Source organism: Cydia amplana, chromosome 21 (assembly GCF_948474715.1).
Source record: "Cydia amplana chromosome 21, ilCydAmpl1.1, whole genome shotgun sequence".
Classification (NCBI taxonomy): Eukaryota; Metazoa; Arthropoda; class Insecta; order Lepidoptera; family Tortricidae; genus Cydia; species Cydia amplana.
Window position 1 is genome coordinate 6,537,986 of NC_086089.1, and position 18,576 is coordinate 6,556,561.

At 35.2% G+C, this 18,576-nt stretch overlaps 1 protein-coding gene across 1 annotated transcript in view; it reads left to right on the forward strand.

Moving 5' to 3' along the window:
- The first annotated feature begins 733 nt into the window (after nucleotides 1-733).
- Nucleotides 734-18,576, forward strand: part of LOC134657834 (calbindin-32) — a 108,295-nt gene continuing 90,452 nt past the window's right edge. The window contains exon 1 of the mRNA XM_063513410.1: nucleotides 734-1,342. The gene's annotated coding sequence lies outside the window, so the exon portion shown is untranslated. The remainder of the gene's footprint in view (nucleotides 1,343-18,576) is intronic.

Consider the following 18,576-nt stretch of genomic DNA (forward strand, 5'->3'; position numbering starts at 1 on the left):
ACGCCACGCTGTACGCCCCGCCGAACGCTCCGCTTCGAGCGTCCAGTCAGGCCTTACACTTACGTTCTCGCGACTCCATACCTACTTGAAGTCGCGCAAGATATATAGAGTCGCGCGCGAAAACGCAACTCATGCTAGACCGCCGGGTCTGATAAACTTGGCTTATAAACTAGTATTCCAAATGTATTACATCGCTTTATTTAGAAGTTGAAATAACCCCAACTCACCTTACGTCTAAGAAACCGTGATCGATACGTTCACGAATGTGACGCGGACTTTTCTCTGAATAAAATATTACCTACGTTTAGGGAGCTTTTGTTTGCTACATGTTTATTTCAATGTCATGATGATCCCTATATAATCCATACTAATATATTATAAATGCATAAGTGTGTCTGTTTGTCTGTTTATCTGTTACCTCTTCACCCTTAAACCGCGTAAAAATACATTCAATGAAAAATTGTTGCGCCATTTTCGAGTACCTTAAAGTAATCGGCGAGAATTACCTACCCCTCCTTAAAACACCCGTGTGTGCGCCAAATCTTGGGGCTAAGTAGTCGAGCGGACCTCGGGCTCAATCAGTAATTAATGTTAAAAATAAAACTAACTTATACATCATATAGTTATATGATACATATGTATGATACCGATGCACGTTTCATGATCCCAAAACATGAAACATAAATAGAAATTGAATTCCTTATACAAGAATTTCCAATTTCACTAACGTAAGCAAACGTCGAAGCTAATTCTCACATGTTTCTCAACATATTAAGTGAATTCCCGAGGCACTTAATATACAGCAGGAATTTCTATTCCCGGGTCACTGCATTATTTGCAAAAAGAGCTCATATCTCTAAGAAACTGCGGCTATAACTATCCGGGGAACGCACAATAACCACACCATAAAACGTACTTTATGAGACAATCCCGCAAAAATTTTCAATAGCATCCAAATGAGTACAACAATGAACATCTAAACGTAACCCTACTAAGTAAAAAACCACAGAAAACGCTGGCGAACTGTCTGGAAAAGCAGCTTTTTGATTTGGTTGGACGTAACGCAACCAGGGTACCAAAGACTTTTCCGTTAAGCGGCTATAGAAAGATGGTTCTTTTTGAATGGAAAAGTGGCGGAACGGAGAGCTTTTGTAGTTGGCAGGGTATTTAGCTCTGTGCAGCCCCGCCCTCTCAACAACCCCTGGGCTTTCATTCATTCCCGGCCCGGTCACCGCGCGCGTCGCCTGCGGCCATTTTAAATCGCTCGCGTAAAAATAAACATTCGAAATTTGAAATTCTGTTTCGCTTGCATGGCTGTTTCCGTGACGGTAGAAGACTAGAGGTAAGTGGGAGGATTTAAAAAGATTTCGGTTATTGTTTTTTTTTCGACCACGTGTTGACATTGGACTAAGGCACGGCATGGGCTTATTGTTTTTCTTTTGACACCTTTAAATATTAATGTGTTAATTGTTAGGTTTGGCAATTGAAGGGTTGATTACAAATAATTTTGTATTAAAGGCTTTATTTATAACTATTTACAAAGACAATTTTGTACCTACACGCGATCACGTGGTTTGTATTTATATTATTTTAATATCAATCGTCGTTAAAATTTATTATTTATTTTCATGAATCAGGGAAATTATAAAATTATAATCGCACATAACATTTATTGCCGACATTCAGGTGTACCCTTACTTGGTAACATGTCTTGCAAGACACACATTTTATACACTTTTCTTACACACTTTTTTGGTAAAACTGTTTTTTTTTTACCAGAAAAGGGTTAATTTTATATGAAATATGTTAACGCTCAATATTGTGTTAGTTATTTGATTTTATCTAATTATCTATATTGCGTAAGTACCTACCTTTTTATAGGGTATATTTAATATTAGTTAAATATTACAAGCGCATACTTTAAAAACCATTAAAAAAATATTATTTTATGAAATACAGAAGTATCAATAGAAGCAGTACAGTGATCCCCACATTACTTGCCTATGTCTATTGATTTTAATACTCTCACCTATAAATATTACTCTTTCTATGATCAATTTAATGATTAAGGTAATTTACTTAGGTATATTAAATAAATTAAATAATATAGGTACGTTTAGTACGTTACTAAATATACTCACCTCATGAGAAGGTCCTAATTGTGAATGTTAATTATATTTACTGACTAGTCTATGTTTTTCCAATAACGTACATTCCTACTGTAAAAATTCAAAAGCTAGGTACCATCAAAGTTTCGGTTAATTCGAGTGCAAAAGCTCTCGGCGACTTTTAAGCTTTGACAAATGCAGAAAGTTTGGCAACTCTCGTCTGTATGTAACATTCGTACGTTATTATGGCCCTGCAGAAGTTTGAATGAATGAATGAATGAAATCGTTTATTTCAGGCAACTAGTGGCCCATACATAAATACCTTAAAACTAGCATACATATTATAAAAATATAACTAAACACTAAAAAACACATTATGATTGCGATACATTACGCAACCCCGCAGTGTCAGCAGCTTGAGCACCTTTGTCTTTATATTATAAACATTTGTATAGGATGATTTTAAGACCCTTGAGATTATGGTAGAATCTTTTGCGTTGTTATTTCAAATAATGCGTATTACCTAAGAAATAAAAAAAAAATATCACTTTAATACTAGGAAGCAGCCAGGGTTACACAGTTTGGTTACCATCAGACGGTACGTACATATGCTTATATTTGACAATATCATGGCATCATACGCTAAATTTGTAAAACCTGTTTCGAAAAAAAAACTATACTTACAGTCAACTCATAAATCACCTGAATGTACCTACCTAAACAAAGACAATTAAGTATGATTTTGATATATTCTCAAAGGTGAGCTGGAAGCGATCTCTATTAGGGATAAGTTTGCCCTTGTACATGCACTTACATCTTTTACTCTGTTGTTTCTGTTTTGTGTAAACTTGCTTATGTGCAATAAAGTGACATACATACATACATACATATTTGATTATGATTCAAGTGAAAAAGTACCTAGGACATTCCTAAAGAGTGAGCGAATATAAACAGCAAGGCAAATGCTTTAAGGTCTATACGATTTCGGAGTTTCATTTGCACACGTAGATAATTAATTAATACGAGTAATAATACATAATCTTGGACACGGCGCGGATAGTCCGCCGGTTCCTCTCTCTGCGGGCTCTGCGGCCCTGACCACCGGTAGCTTGGGCCTTGCCCCGCTGCTGGCGGCACCCTAGGTTAGGTTTTTTATAATGTGTTTATATGTATTTTTTTATTTTGTTTTGTGTTTTTATATTTTACTTTTATATTCATATTATAAATAACCTAACTTAAGACAAAAAATTAATAAAGAGAATACATAATGCATTGAAGATTATCAATATCATCTCATTTTGATATCACTCGCAGCGCATCTCGTTTTTACATGACTAAAATGCGCTGGGATCAAATTGAAATTTTGTAAGTTCAAATGCCTATAGGTATTTCGCAAATTATTGTTATATTTTCATCTGTTCCCAACCCTAAGACGATCGGCATTTATACCAACTGTTCGTAAACCTTATTGCCAAGGCAGAAGGTCCATTATCAGATAACAGGGGGCTAACACAGAATTATAGTTTTTATACTCAGGTACAAGAAATGGTACCCAACTGCCCGGCTCCGATTTGATTTATTTTTATATATTTATGTTATACTAGAGTAGGCCCTAGTCTAAAATAACAGACACGTTTTGTTTAGCTGCCCAAACTCAGCCTATTTAAAGCTGCTAAAACACACTTCTAAGTTTCATACTCATTAAGGTAAACGTACTAGTGCTCGACATGTTAATGCCCAATATAGATGACACCCTGCTGTCACCTCTATTGACAAAGACTTAAGTTTTAAGATGACATGTACTGGGACCGCGTCGAGCATCAGTACGTTTACCTTCCTTCAATATTTAGAGTTATAAAAATAAAAAGATAAAAACCCGGCGTGGTGCCCATTTATGTTCCTTCGCAAGTTTCGCGCGGCGCGCCATATCTTTTGTTTCCTTCTAATTTCACGGCTTTACACCCCCTCTTAAGAAGCTTACTGTCAGTATTCGAGTCACGAGTTCCGTGGAAAGCGCCGCTGAATGTTAATAGGTGACCAGGGTCCCTGGGAGCCAATAGCCTGAAGGAATAACCGCGTGCTTTTGGTTGTATTTCTAGTAAAATGTTTGATAACTTGAACCTATGGTGTTTTGAAAACAGAAAACTATATCTTTAAATGTCATAGGTACCTAGACAAATGTAGCTTTATGTCACCAATCATCATATATACACTTATGTAGGTAAATGTTATTTTAATTATTACTTATTAAGGCAATTTTAATGAAATATGTTCTTGGAACCAAATAATCTTATATAGTTTGGTATTTCTTACATAAACTAAAGAATATATTTTCGATAAGCTTACCAATTTCGATATACTAAAAACCGTAGATAAGATGAAAAAATACTAATTGGTAGGTAAAATTTGTCCAGAATGCCTGAAAAAAGGCATCGCGTGGCATGTTGACTGCGTGTCCCGCTAACCTTGGCCGTCAGAATTCGTATTTCGCGTTATAAGATAACCTCTAGCCGCCCCATACGTCAAACCCTTGCCAAGCAAAATGAAATTTTATTTTGTCAACACAAAGTTCCAATTAGAATGGAACAGGAGACCTTTCTATAGGTCTCTGGGCGGATAGAGGATTAAATTAAGATAAAATCGACTAAGGGAGCGTTCAAGTATTACGTAACGCAATTTTTGGACATTTTTGACCCCCCCTCCCCCCCATGTAACGCGCCGTAACGTTTTTCTCTACCCCCCCCCCCCCCCCTAGTACCCTAGTAAAACGTTACGTAACCACCAAGTGATCATTTTTTTACCTAAAGGCCACAATTACATATGTGGCGTAAAGTACCGGAAAGTCGTTAAAATACCTTTGTTATTGTTTTAATCGCGTTCATATTATTAAAAACAATGTTACGTAACGCGTAGTTCAAACCCCCCCTCCCGCCCCTGTAACGCATCGTAACGTTTTACAAGACCCCCCAAATTCGTTACGTAATACTTGAACGCTCCCTAAGTAAGTACTACGTCGAGTGGCAGCAATGACTAACTTTATTGAATGGTTATTTCCGTATTTAGTTAGGCATTTCATTAGAAAACGTTAGTAACTCTTGAAAAGCCTTTCATACTGAAATGTGTTAAAATAAAATTGTAATTACCTACTTACCAATAAAAGTTTGTAAGTTGAAAATTATTACACGAAAATGAGTTATGCGGGCCGTTACATGCGTTAAAATGGGGTTAAAAAACGTCTAATTTCTAACTACAGAGGGTTATTTATAATTTAAAAGTGTAAATTCGATTCTTGTTATTTGAAACAGATTAAATTACAAGTAGTTACATTGTCATCTGATTTGAAACTTGTGCACTTGAGGTAATGAATACCTAATTTAAAAATTCTAAGGATACTGTGCAATTTGCTGAAAATTCCAAAACGTTGGAAAAGCTCTCGTAAATTTCAGGAATATTCCACAGGAAACCAAGAGAACTTTAATATTGAAAATGGAAAATTTCTATTTCTAAAAAACATATGATACGATTCCTTAAATTTTCGCGATTTCGGAAATCTTCTGACGGCACATCAGTTAATTAAGTGGAGTCCAGACGAGACAATTTTTCAGCAATCTGATGAAATAGTCCGATCGAATCAGGCCGTGCGAACGCAAACGCCAATTTGATCCCCCGATCAAATCAGCAGGTGCGGACAAAAAAATGCCAATTTTCGAAGTTAGTATCTATGGAATGCAAATTGGTGATTACATTGTGTACGTGTGGACGCTAGATGAGATTGGCGTTGGCGCCTATTATTTGCGCTGATCAAATCGGTCGATTTGCCCAGCTCGTCTGGACTTTACTCTTTGAAAATGGAACTTTCAGATTAAGATTTTAAGGTAGGTAATGTTTACATTCAAATTTCATTTGAGATAAAGCGGCTTATAAAGCGGTATTATACCTTATATTTCCGGCTTAGATGTATTTTATGTGTTTTTTTTTGCTTGTATGTAAATTCCATGTTGACGTGTAAAAGTGCCTATGTGGCCTATTTGCTGAATAAATGTTGATGTTTGAAGCTTTTTAACTTACTGTGGGTCTGAAACGTCATTTGGCTCACGCCTATTCGGCGCCAATGAATGTGACGTAGGGCGTCACATTATCTCTGAGCCAGTAAGCTGGAAGACGGGCCTGGAAGTGGCGTTTCATTTTGTTTATTTTCCCCACTCCAACTAAAACAGCCCTGTTTTAGGGTTCCGTTTCATTGGGTATAATGGCAAAAACGGGGCAAATATATAGTTCACTAGCGACCCGCCCCGGCTTCGCACGGGTTAACAAATGATACATAAACCTTCCTCTTGAATCACTCTATCTATTAAAAAAAAACCGCATCAAAATCCGTTGCGTAGTTTAAAGATCTAAGCATACATAGGGACAGGCAGACAGCGGGAAGCGACTTTGTTTTATACTATGTAGTGAGTTTTATAATATCAAAACACTACACTCATGCAATCTTCTAACGAAGGCTAATCCGGTCCAGTCCGAACAAATCGGCGGAGATTGGACGTTAATCCATGCACAGATTACTAACCGATAGATAGAGCATTATCATATAACCGCATACCCACTTGTACAAGTACAAATACAATTCGAGCTTTGAACTCTTATAGAAACGAAAGAAGATTTCAAATTCAAAAGCGTAAAAATTGCCGTATGTTTTACGAGTAAGTATATAAGATAATTTTGTACGCTTTACTCTTAACTACCTCCTCTCCAAAAAGGGGCACAACCAAGCGAGACTTCTTAACACAGATCCCATCGCTCTCCTCGCTGCTGATCGTTATTGATGCTGATTGACTAATTATTATGCCGTTTTATTGTTTTTTATATATATGTAGAGTAGTAAAAAAAAAACTTAATTTCTACAGGTAAATTAAAGGTGGTGCTGTACGACGCCATTTTACGTTTTGTGGTATCTGAATTGTCTAACGTCAACTTTTAACACTCAGAGTTACCCCATAACACACGAAGCCATGCATCATGATAATACAACATTCAAAGAACAATTCGATACTTATTGAAAAAATTAAAAATGATTTATTGGTTACACAATAGGTTTTAACTAGAGCCATAAGAGGAACCTTCTTTTAAGTAAACAATACTTGCGTGCCAGAAGTTTTTGAATTGAAACTTTGACGAGAGAAACTAACTTAAAAATTGCAGTATCTATGGGAGGTAGTCTGTTTACCGGACTAGTCCGAGAGGATTATGCTCGTTAGTTTTTGCTTGTTCACAATTTTAGTAGACAGGGCCTGGGTTTAGTTTTAAGGCTGATTAAAGCACGCACATGGGTTACTTTATATAGAAACTAGCGACCCGCCCCGGCTTCGCACGGATTAACAAATTATATACACAAACCTGGTAAGGTTTGAATCACTATCTATTACTCGTATAAAAACCGGCATCAAAATCCGTTGCGTAGTAAAGATCTAAGCATACATAGGGACAGACAGCGGGAAACGAGTTTGTTTTCTACTATGTAGTGAAGTAACAGAGCCCGTACCAGAGTCACTGACAGTGTCAAAACTGACATTTGAGAATGTCCGTATGACTACCATCAGTTTGGCACTGACATAAACGCCGTCGAGAACGTAATTTACTTTCTATACTTACATCTCGTTTGCACTAATATGCGAGTACGAGCGAGATGTATAGAAAGTAAATTACGTTCTCGACGGCGTTCACGTCAGTGCCAAACTGATGGTAGCCGTACGACATTCTCATGTGGTCCGTAGACGTTTTGTCGAATAAGGCCGGAATGTGAGTACATAATTAATGTTTCCATCGATTTGCGCCGGCCCTGGCATTTGGGGCCCTGGTTACGGTTCCGTACAAATCCTTCCCCTATAGGTACATAACATACACGAGTATATTTCATTAAAATTAATGGGGCATTCCATGAGAGTATGGCTTACGAAATGCCATTCTTCTAATGTACAGTCAGCAGCAGATGTTGCTAAGCGAGTGAGGTGTTCAAAATTACCTTGACATACGCTCGTATACTCTTAACAATAAAGTCGCGTCAAGATCATTTAGAACACCTGGCCCGCTTAGCAACTTTTGCTGCTGACTGTACGATTCCCACCGACCGGCTGGAGTCGGGCCGCGACGGAGCGCATTTTAAATGTGCCTATACATTATGTAAGATAAACGTACTGGTGCTCGACGCGGTACCAGTACATGTCATCTTGAAACTTAAGTCACTATCAATAGAGGTGACAGCAGGGTGTCATCTATTGGGCAATAGCATGTCGAGGACTAGTACGTTTATCTTATGTCAAAAGCGATGGAGTCCGCCTGGAGCCGTCTGCGTTGCCCCATACATTAATCTCATTTTTACTAGGTTAAGTACTGTGTCGTTCAATATATAAAAAAATAAAAAAAAGCCTTATATTGATAAAAAAAAATTAGCAACATTTAAATAAACCAATTTCTACGAAACAGTTCTACGTTCTAACATCGCTTTAAATTTTATAATCTTTTACACCTTTAAACGAGCAATTCTTGTATATTTATTTATATGTATTGTATATATTTCGGGATTTTGATGAAATTTGCTACCTATATGGGGGTTTTCGGGGGCGAAAAATCGATCTAGCTAGGTCTGATCTCTGGGAAAACGCGCATTTTTGAGTTTTTATATGTTTTCCGAGCGAAGCTCGGTCTCCCAGATAAGTATTATCTAATAATGTAAGAATCTCTCGCTACTCGAAGGTGAAGGACTCCTCTAGTGATTTCCAAGCGTCTCTATTATTAGCTTTTTGCATCCATTGATCACCAGCCAGTCTCACTATTTCGTCAGTCCATCGCGCTTTGGGTTTGCCTTTTCTTGTACCTGATGGCCCCTTCCACTTCCAAGTGGTCAGTCTGTGAGTCCATCGGCATCGGTTGTCTGTCTCCATAATCGTCGTAGGGTCATTGCGCTAGGTTCCGTCCATGCTCTAGTTTTCGTCCACTTTACGGATTAGCAAATTACTTGTTTCATTTTTAATTTGCTACTTCCGAAATATCATTTTTATGGAAATATAATGTTTAGACCTTAAGGCAATAAGTCCACATTTGTGCAGCAATGTAGGTTTATATTCCAATTTAGTCAAGTGGACGAAAACTAGAGCTGGACGAAAACTAGCGCAATATTATAGTACCCACAAATAATGAAATCTTGAAACTTTTTAAGTGCATTTTGTAGTTTTTCCACAATAACTCAGATATCTGGTGCTATTTTACGAGTTTCAATACTGTTACAAAAGAGACTTATTCAGCGGGGAGCGTTCCGAAGCGGTGACTACATCGAAAAACAATTAGCGGCTCTCTACTTACTCAAGTTTTATTTGTTTTGGAACGGTTCTTTTTTACTTTTTATTAATTTTATTTTGCCTAGTTAAATTGAACATGCTTAACTTGCATAAATATTATATGAATCTATTTCCGGTCGACGATATTTGACTAGAATTCTTTGGTTTAAGAATGGTTTTAAGAAAAAACTAGGACTACGTATAAGTTACTAATGAATACCTTTAAGTAATTTAAACAAATAAAAAAAATATGATTGAAAACAATAAAATAATGATTTAAACTCTGTCGAACTAACTTGATATTCATTTTATAATATTTAAAATATGGTAATAGGTATTTGTAAGGGCATTTTAATGCAATCTTTTCCCAGAAAAATATGGTTATGCATATAACTAGCTTCTGGATACGACTTTCATATTGATTGTCACTGTGACAAGGTACGAAATGATACTAAAATTAAATACTTGACTGTACAAATGCAAGGATTAAAAACCGGATAAATGCGAGTCGGACTCACCCACCGAGAGTTCCGTAGGTTTTAGTATTTGTTGTTATAGCGGCAACAGATATAGGTACATCATCTGTGAAAATTTCAACTGTTTAGCTATCACGGTTCATGAGTTACAGCCTGACAGACAGACATGCAGATAAACAGACAGACAGACGGACAGCGAAGTCTTAGTAATAGGGTCCCGTTTTTACCCTTTGGGTACGGAACCCTAAAAACGACGAAAGAGCTTGTAGACGGTTTTCTCCACGTTTACTTTATAAACAGAAAAATATTTCATTTCCAAGTTTTCCATTTTCTGCACGTTGTTTGCTGAAGAAATTGCGAACTAACAGAGAATGTTGTGTTCAGTTTCATTAACTTAAACTAATTATACTGTGCACACAATAGTTTCAACTATCCATCTTTCAAGATGGTGTCGGGTTCACACCGACCATTGTTATCACAGTGTTTTTTTTTACAAGACAAAGACAAGACAAGAGTTCAAGTTCATGAATCACGATTAATGTCTGTGCAGTCGTTGAATAGTGTACCTACTAATTATTTCAATTGCTTGTTTCAGGTAAGGCCTGGGGCATTGTATTGAATCTGGTGCACAAAACTTTCTTCTGTCAACATTTTCCCAGAAAAAAGTCGTAAGACGCTACCCAAAACTCACTAATTGCAAATAAAGGATAAAATAAATTCAAAAATCAAACAGTAATATCACAGGATGATGGCCCAAAAATACTTTTCAAAGAATATTTTTCTTACTTACACATATTTAATTAAAAATTAAATCAACAATCATTTAACTAAAACGTAACGTAATATCTTAACACATTCAGTGCCGAAAACCCGACTATCGGGTACTTTATGATTTCGTTCCCATGGACGACCCCGATAGTCGGGATCTTGGTACTACAGCTTTATATGACGAAAATTGTGTGGCCTGGCGCAGATGTCTTGTTTGGCTGGATGGCAATGAATGTGTTAAAAATTATTACGGCCTACGGTTTATTATGGCACTCAGTAATTAGTGAGTTTTGGTTGTCCCTTGATGAAATGGTCCTGAAAAAGTTGTCCGGTAGGTATATACCTTCTAATTTCCTTCACAGCATGATGAATCAGGCCCCTAAGATCACGAATATTATTACATTCAAACTTATTAAGATTACTCCCGGTTCATAGTTTCGTGTCGAGGGAATGGCTTCGAGAATCTTATAATATCTCATACAGGAAAAGTTTCTTAATAATATGAACTCATCTAAACAAAAATAACCGTTGAAATAACCTTCCCATATTTATAGCCTTAAATAGGTTTTTACTAGTCTACCTGCTAGTAAAAACCTATAAGGCTATAAATATGGGAAGGTTATTTCAAGGTTATTAAGGAATATAAACCGGTTATTAACCGAAATTTCATACGAATAAAAACCGGTTTTATTTCCTAGTAGGTAGTGTAAGTACAGTCATCATCGAATATATAGTGACGGTCAAAGTAGCCAAATATATCGGGACACATCCTTATTTCTATGGTAACAAAGGTTTCGATATATTTGGCCACTTTGACCGTCACTATATATTTGATGCTGACTGTACAGTCGCCTGCAGTAATATGTTACTCTTCGAAGGCCGCAAAAATATGTGATATGCTCTTATGGCTCTACAAATAAGATCGTGTCAGATATTTTTGCGGCTTTGGTTGTGTAACACATTATTGCAGTAGACTGTACGAACTTATGTAAGTGAATTTAGCTGTTGTCAATCCCTTAAAAACTAGCTGTTAATCACTATCACTGCATAGTATAAGAAAAGTCGCTTCCCTGTCTGTCTGTATGTATGCTTAGATCTTTAAAACTACGCAACGGATTTTGATGCGGTTTTTTTAATAGATAGAGTGATTCAAGAGGAAGGTTTATGTATAAATTGTTAACCCTTGCGAAGCCGCGGCGGGTCGCTAGTAACTCATATATCTGGTTGTACCGGGCCCGTATATTCCGGTAGATAAAGATAACCGGACTGATACCGCGCTAACCGGACGAGGCACCTCACCAGTTTGATTGGGAAATAGATTGGGCTAATTAATGATGGAGATAGGGTTTTCATGTGTGTATATTTACCTATTTATTGATGTGGGAGATACAGAATCCCCTTTAATTACGGCTTGTAAAGTTTTATGAATAAGGGGGTACCTAAATGTGTCAATAATTATTACTTATCTTATCCTTACCTTACCTTATCTTATCCTACCGACTGCGCCATGTAATGTTTAGTAATGAAACATTGGTTATGTTAACATTGAGTATATTATATTATATTATTAACGCCGCTCGCTGTCACTGTCATTCCCATATGCATTGGGTCATTTTATACAGTCTGTAGTAGCGTTCTGTTACAAGCATACATTACACCGGTAAAGTAAGTTTCGATAATTTTACCGAGTAAATAAATACCCGAGTTATCCGGGTCCGATCATCCGGTCCCGGCCTGAGCCCTAACAAATATTAGGATCAAATAGTTTTATAGTCGACCTTTATAGGGCCCGATAGGTTCTATTTCAGTTTAAGTTGGACGATTACGTTTTACGATGGGAATGCTTAGTGCTATACACCGTATATTACCCGACAGATACAGATTTTATATTTGTTAAAAAATGTTACTCCCACATTGGCTGTTATAAATTTATAATATTATTTTATGCAACCGTTGTTTAAGAGAGGTCAAAAAAGGCGAGTGGCGTGAGTAACAATTTGAGACGAAGCCGAAAATTGTTAATAAAGACGCCACGAGTACCTATTTTTTGACTCAGTTAAACAACGTTGCTTACAATACTTTTTCTAAATTGTAAATTTAATAAATATTTTTCATTCAAGAAGTAGCAAAAATGGAGGGTATGGGCGGAAAAAGAATAAATGAAATTAAAAAAAAACATGTTTATGGTTCACTTATTTATCAGAGATGACAGTTAAAATACGGTTGGCAACAATGTATTTCATTCAATATTTTTAAGTGGTCATTACACGAAGTATCGAAAAAGTGTCAAAAAGATACTGCATGTATGCACAAATGCTTTTTTGAGGAATAGACTAAAGACTTGTCTTGACAACTATAAGGTAGGGTTTTAAAGGTGTGTGCACAACCCTTATGACAAATAAAAGTACGACAGTAGAAAAAATGTCTAATATTAACATTGTGTGACAGGGACAAAGCTATAAGATTAATAAAACACTATCAATACCCCTGTTGTCCCTGTCTCACGATGTTATATAACATTTTATAACAGCCAATATGGGAGCACCAAAAGGCAAGTAAAATGTTGCAGAACATTAATACGAGTAAAGGTTAATAGGTAGGTACGAGATGTAGACAAATACGCTTACATTAGATATGATTTTCAATTTTTAAGAATTTTTCGCCAGTTTGTATAACAAAATACTCGTTCTATTTACGTCACATACCGAATGATACCATAGCTACGACTCCCATTAACTGTTTTATTTATTCAACACCCAATAAATTCTTGTTCGTGCGGATTAACGCCCTCTGTTTACGGAACGCGCTGAACAAATAATTCGCTTTCAACAGATTTAAACTGAATTTTACAATTGGGTATGTACTTTCCTCTACTTAAAATAAATTATTTCTTACCGTGCGTGCACGAAATAAAGCACCAGATAATTATGAGAAAAACATAGATAGCAGTTATTTTTAAACACAATTTCTAAGTATAAAAAGTATGTGAGTTGACTGTGACGTCACTACACACGATTTCATAATATAAATTCCATAATATCTGGGTGACCGATCTCTCCGAAAAAATCTCGAAAATGCGCGTTTTCCCAGAGATAAGACCTAGCTAGATCGATTTTTCGCCCCCAAAAACCCCCATATAGCAAATTTCATCGAAATCGTTAGAGCCGTTTCCGAGATCCCCGATATATAGATATATATATATATATATATATATATATATAAACAAGAATTGCTCGTTTAAAGGTATTAGATTAGATTAGATAGATAGATAGATTCCATATTAGCAAATCGTTTTGACAGTTCTAAAAAAGAAGCTGATTTGACTAGTAGGAAAGTAGCCAATTTGGCTACTATTGTATATCTAAGGTACAGATGTAGTGCATAATTGTTTTCCAACGTATTTTCTCGGAAATGTTCGTATTTATCATGCTACTTCAGTCAACCTCAGTGCTTTTTCTACCGAAACTGACAGCAAGACACGTTCGTACATTTCCGTGAAAATACGATGGAAAATAATAATGCACTAAATCTGTAGTGGATTGTATCATAAAATTGTCTTTTAATAAAATAATTATAAATAAATAAATCCTACGAAATCAGCAAAATTACAATAGATTGCCAAATAATTTATTGTATTCAATTTAAAATTACTTAAATTAAATGGAAATGAAAATGAACACTTATTATACTGTTAACAGAGTCAAAAAACCTGACTTCGCGGAGGGCTTTGTAGATTAACCCTTTAACCGCCAGAGTCTGATATATAAGACATTACATATCCAGCTCATTTCGCCACAGTCTGATAAACAAGACAAAGATCTGATTTGGTTATTACAGCACATTTAATAACTCCCGTAACGGCCGTAACTATGCCAACCTTACTCTGCATGGTACAATTACTGTCGGTGGCGACACGAGCACGCTCGATCAAAAATTGCTGGCGGTTAAAAGGTTAAGTTTACAATTTCAGTAATGACCCTGTTACATACAATTTTTTTCATAGCATTTCAGGGAATTCTGTATAAGTATGTATAATAAAAAAAGCGGCCAAGTGCGAGTCGGACTCGCCCATGAAGGGTTCCGTATTTAGGCGATTTATGACGTATAAAAAAAAACTACTTACTAGATCTCGTTCAAACCAATTTTCGGTGGAAGTTTACATGGTAATGTACATCATATATTTTTTTTAGTTTTATCATTCTCTTATATTAGAAGTTACAGGGGGGGGGACACACATTTTACCACTTTGGAAGTGTCTCTCGCGCAAACTATTCAGTTTAGAAAAAAATGATATTAGAAACCTCAATATCATTTTTGAAGACCTATCCATAGATACCCCACACGTATGGGTTTGATGAAAAATTTTTTTTTGAGTTTCAGTTCGAAGTATGGGGAACCCCAAAAATTTATTGTTTTTTTTCTATTTTTGTGTGAAAATCTTAATGCGGTTCACAGAATACATCTATTTACCAAGTTTCAACAGTATAGTTCTTACAGTTTCGGAGAAAAGTGGCTGTGACATACGGACGGACAGACAGACGGACAGACAGACAGACAGACAGACAGACAGACAGACATGACGAATCTATAAGGGTTCCGTTTTTTGCCATTTGGCTACGGAACCCTAAAAAGGTCACGTAATTTTTCACGTGACCATTTTCCTCTTATATTATTCTCATATAACATCCATGTCCATTGTTTGAGCAGACTAGACAGACGTGCCTGTTGCCTAAATGACGGGATGCCGTAAGGATTAGGGAGATTAAGAACATTAGCGAATAGTACCTCTCCCTACTAAAATTATGCGGAAGTATTTAATACCTGTTATTTAGAATCGTGAAGTACTTTGTACGAGTACTTGTAGCACGAGTAACTGGTTGATTTTTATCGGAAATAAAAACTTAAACAGGTAAATTATTGAACATGATATAAGAAAAAATACTTAAGGTATACATATTTATAACCTATATTTACTTAAAGATGTGTTTGCTGTCTTTAATTTCGTACAAAGTGACCCGATTTTATTGCAGAGTGAAGAACAAAATAAATGATATTTTGTCCTTCGCCTTTACCTATTTACATTGAGATTGTGGTATAAAAGTATAACAAGTATTTTAACCGAGTATTCCGTGTTCTATAAAATACTCTGCATACTGGTGTACCTAACTGGCCTCTGCACCTCTCGCAGTAGGTACCTAAATATAATTGTGTAAATGTGGTTCAAGCTTCTCACGTTAACGGTGAGATAGGGCTCATTGTGTGAAGTTTCATTACAATATATATCTACATACTTAGATATTTTAGCAGTTAAGATTGTTTATCTAAGTTAAGGTTGTGATTTTTACTAAACTGATAAAGTTTGGTTATATTTTAAGTGGGATATATTAAAATTATATTTTAATTTTTTTTAAACCTTAAATTGCTTGATATAAATCTAACAAAAATACAAATTGCTGAACGTGAAAAACGAGTAGATACAGTAAGCAAAGGTTTTACCTTGGCACCTCTGTATACAGCAGGGGTACTAAAGTACTAAGCTAATACTTTCGCTGACTGTACCTATCGTTGAAGCCTGTAGTTGAACACAAACAGTTTTCTGTTAACCTAACAATAAATTTAAAAGTTAGACTCACTTGTTTCAGGCACTAGAAAATTGAAAGGGCATCAATACTCGAGCAATTCAATCATTGACGGAGCAAGTACGAATTAACCGTTGTTCGGGTTGATAGTTTAAAATTTATAAATATTCTTGTGAAAGTTTTTGAGCAGATGCTATAGTTTTCAGAAACAATGGTACCATTTACTTTTTTTTGAAAAACCGTCAACTTTTGGGTTATTTAGACTCAGAATCACGAGTACTATTGAATGAGACAAAGAAATAAAGTGTCCCTAATTTTTCATACCAATTTTGGTTGTCAGTTTTGTAAACGGTCCATACAAAATGTATGTGAAAATGCGTTACAAAACTGTCATTTTTTGGGACATAATTTTTTTCTTTTTTTATCGATAGTCCTCGTGATTTTGGGTAAAAATAACCCAAAAGTTGATGGAATTTAAAAAAAAAAGTAAATGGTACACTTTTAACTGAAAATGCCCATTATCCTACCATTATTTTATTTATTTATTTATTTCAGAACAAGTTATACAGCATAACAGTATAAATACCAAACCACTGCTAACTTACACAGAATATTATAAGAAAAAGAAAACACACAAACATCACATCATCACAAATTACACAATATTAACATACGATAATGTACCATTTTAAACTGTAGAAGGACGTGCATCCATCTTCTCACAAAACATTATCTTTCTTAGGATAGGTTATTGACTATGAAAATACCTAAATTATAATACATAATATTAATACTATAACTTATTACTAAGTTGGAAACTTATTAAAAGACCGATAAACAAAAGTAGAGACTTTATTAGTTTCATTAACTTATTTAAGTCATTCAATTCATAAAACCATGTTTAAAAAAAATTCTCAAGTTTTTTGAAGTTTTCTTCAAATTCCTTGTAGTATTCTTCAAATCCATTTTCATATTCTTTGAAGTATTCTTCTAATTCCTTTTCAAATTGTTTGAAATATCCTTCAAATAATATTGACCATAATAATTCGTTGGGAATCTCGCTATCTGCAAAATAATAGGTAATTCTAATTCTAACTATTAATTAATTAAATTGTACGGCAAAAAAACACAAAAAAATCGAACTGAATATACAAGTAAGTTTAAAGTTGTCTCGTCTGGCTTTATTCTACACAAATATACATATTAAAGAAAAAAAATATTACCATCTCCATAACCATTATCACTCTTGTCTTCAGACTCTGGTTTATGTTCTGGATCATATTCTGGTTCACAATCGTAATGATAATCCACATCAATTGGCTTCTTAGCCTTGACGTATTTGCTGGCATCTACATCGTTAGTTTTGTCAGGTATTACGGCACCGAAAGCCAAAAATGTGGTACAGAAAAGTACAGCCAACACGGCCTTCATGTTGAAATGTTCTGAGCACTGTGCTTATTTCGATTCTGGAGTAGGTATTGTCATAGCGAAGTTGAGGCTACATTTTATACAAAATCAATGTGTCAAGTGAAATATGTTGCTTGTGGGTGTAGGGTTCCTACTCAAGTTTTTCGATTAAAGGCCTTACTGATAAAATATGTAGGTAAGTATAAGAAAGAAATATATGATATTTAAATTCTAAGTACTAGCCGCAATTTAGAATATTATGATACAAAATGGGTATTTTAGAATTATGTATCTTTTTAGTGCTACTTGTATCTTAACATTTTTTAGTTATTTTTTAAGTGTGGATATACGTATAGATATTTAAATATTAAAGTAGATAAAACGAGGGTCCCTTGTTTTCCATACCCAAAATCTGTGCCTAATTAAAACTTACACATTTTTATGAATCCATTACGTAATAAGCAAATTTAATTATTTATTTATTTTCCTGGATCGTAAAATTTGGTGAACTGAATTACTTTTATTCTTTTTCGAAAAACATTATATCTGGGCAATACAGCGTATTGAAATTTTTTGTACCTAATACTTATTAGGTATCTGTTTGTGACCCCTAAAAATATTGAAAGCTTTCTTTTGTGTTATCTTAAAATAACATAAGTAATAAGAATTTGTAACATCCATGTTTTTAATTATTTATCTATCACGTGTTTATGCTATTATCGTTCCATGTGCTTGCAAATATCTTTCTATTTAAATATGTACATATTATAATGCGTTTAAAATAAATATAAAGCCTACAGCTTTCGAAATAAAGTTTAATTTACTTTGCTATCGTCTGTTACTCGTGTAGACATGATATACCTACGTATTATTCACGCCTTGATAATTACTTACACGTGTATAATTT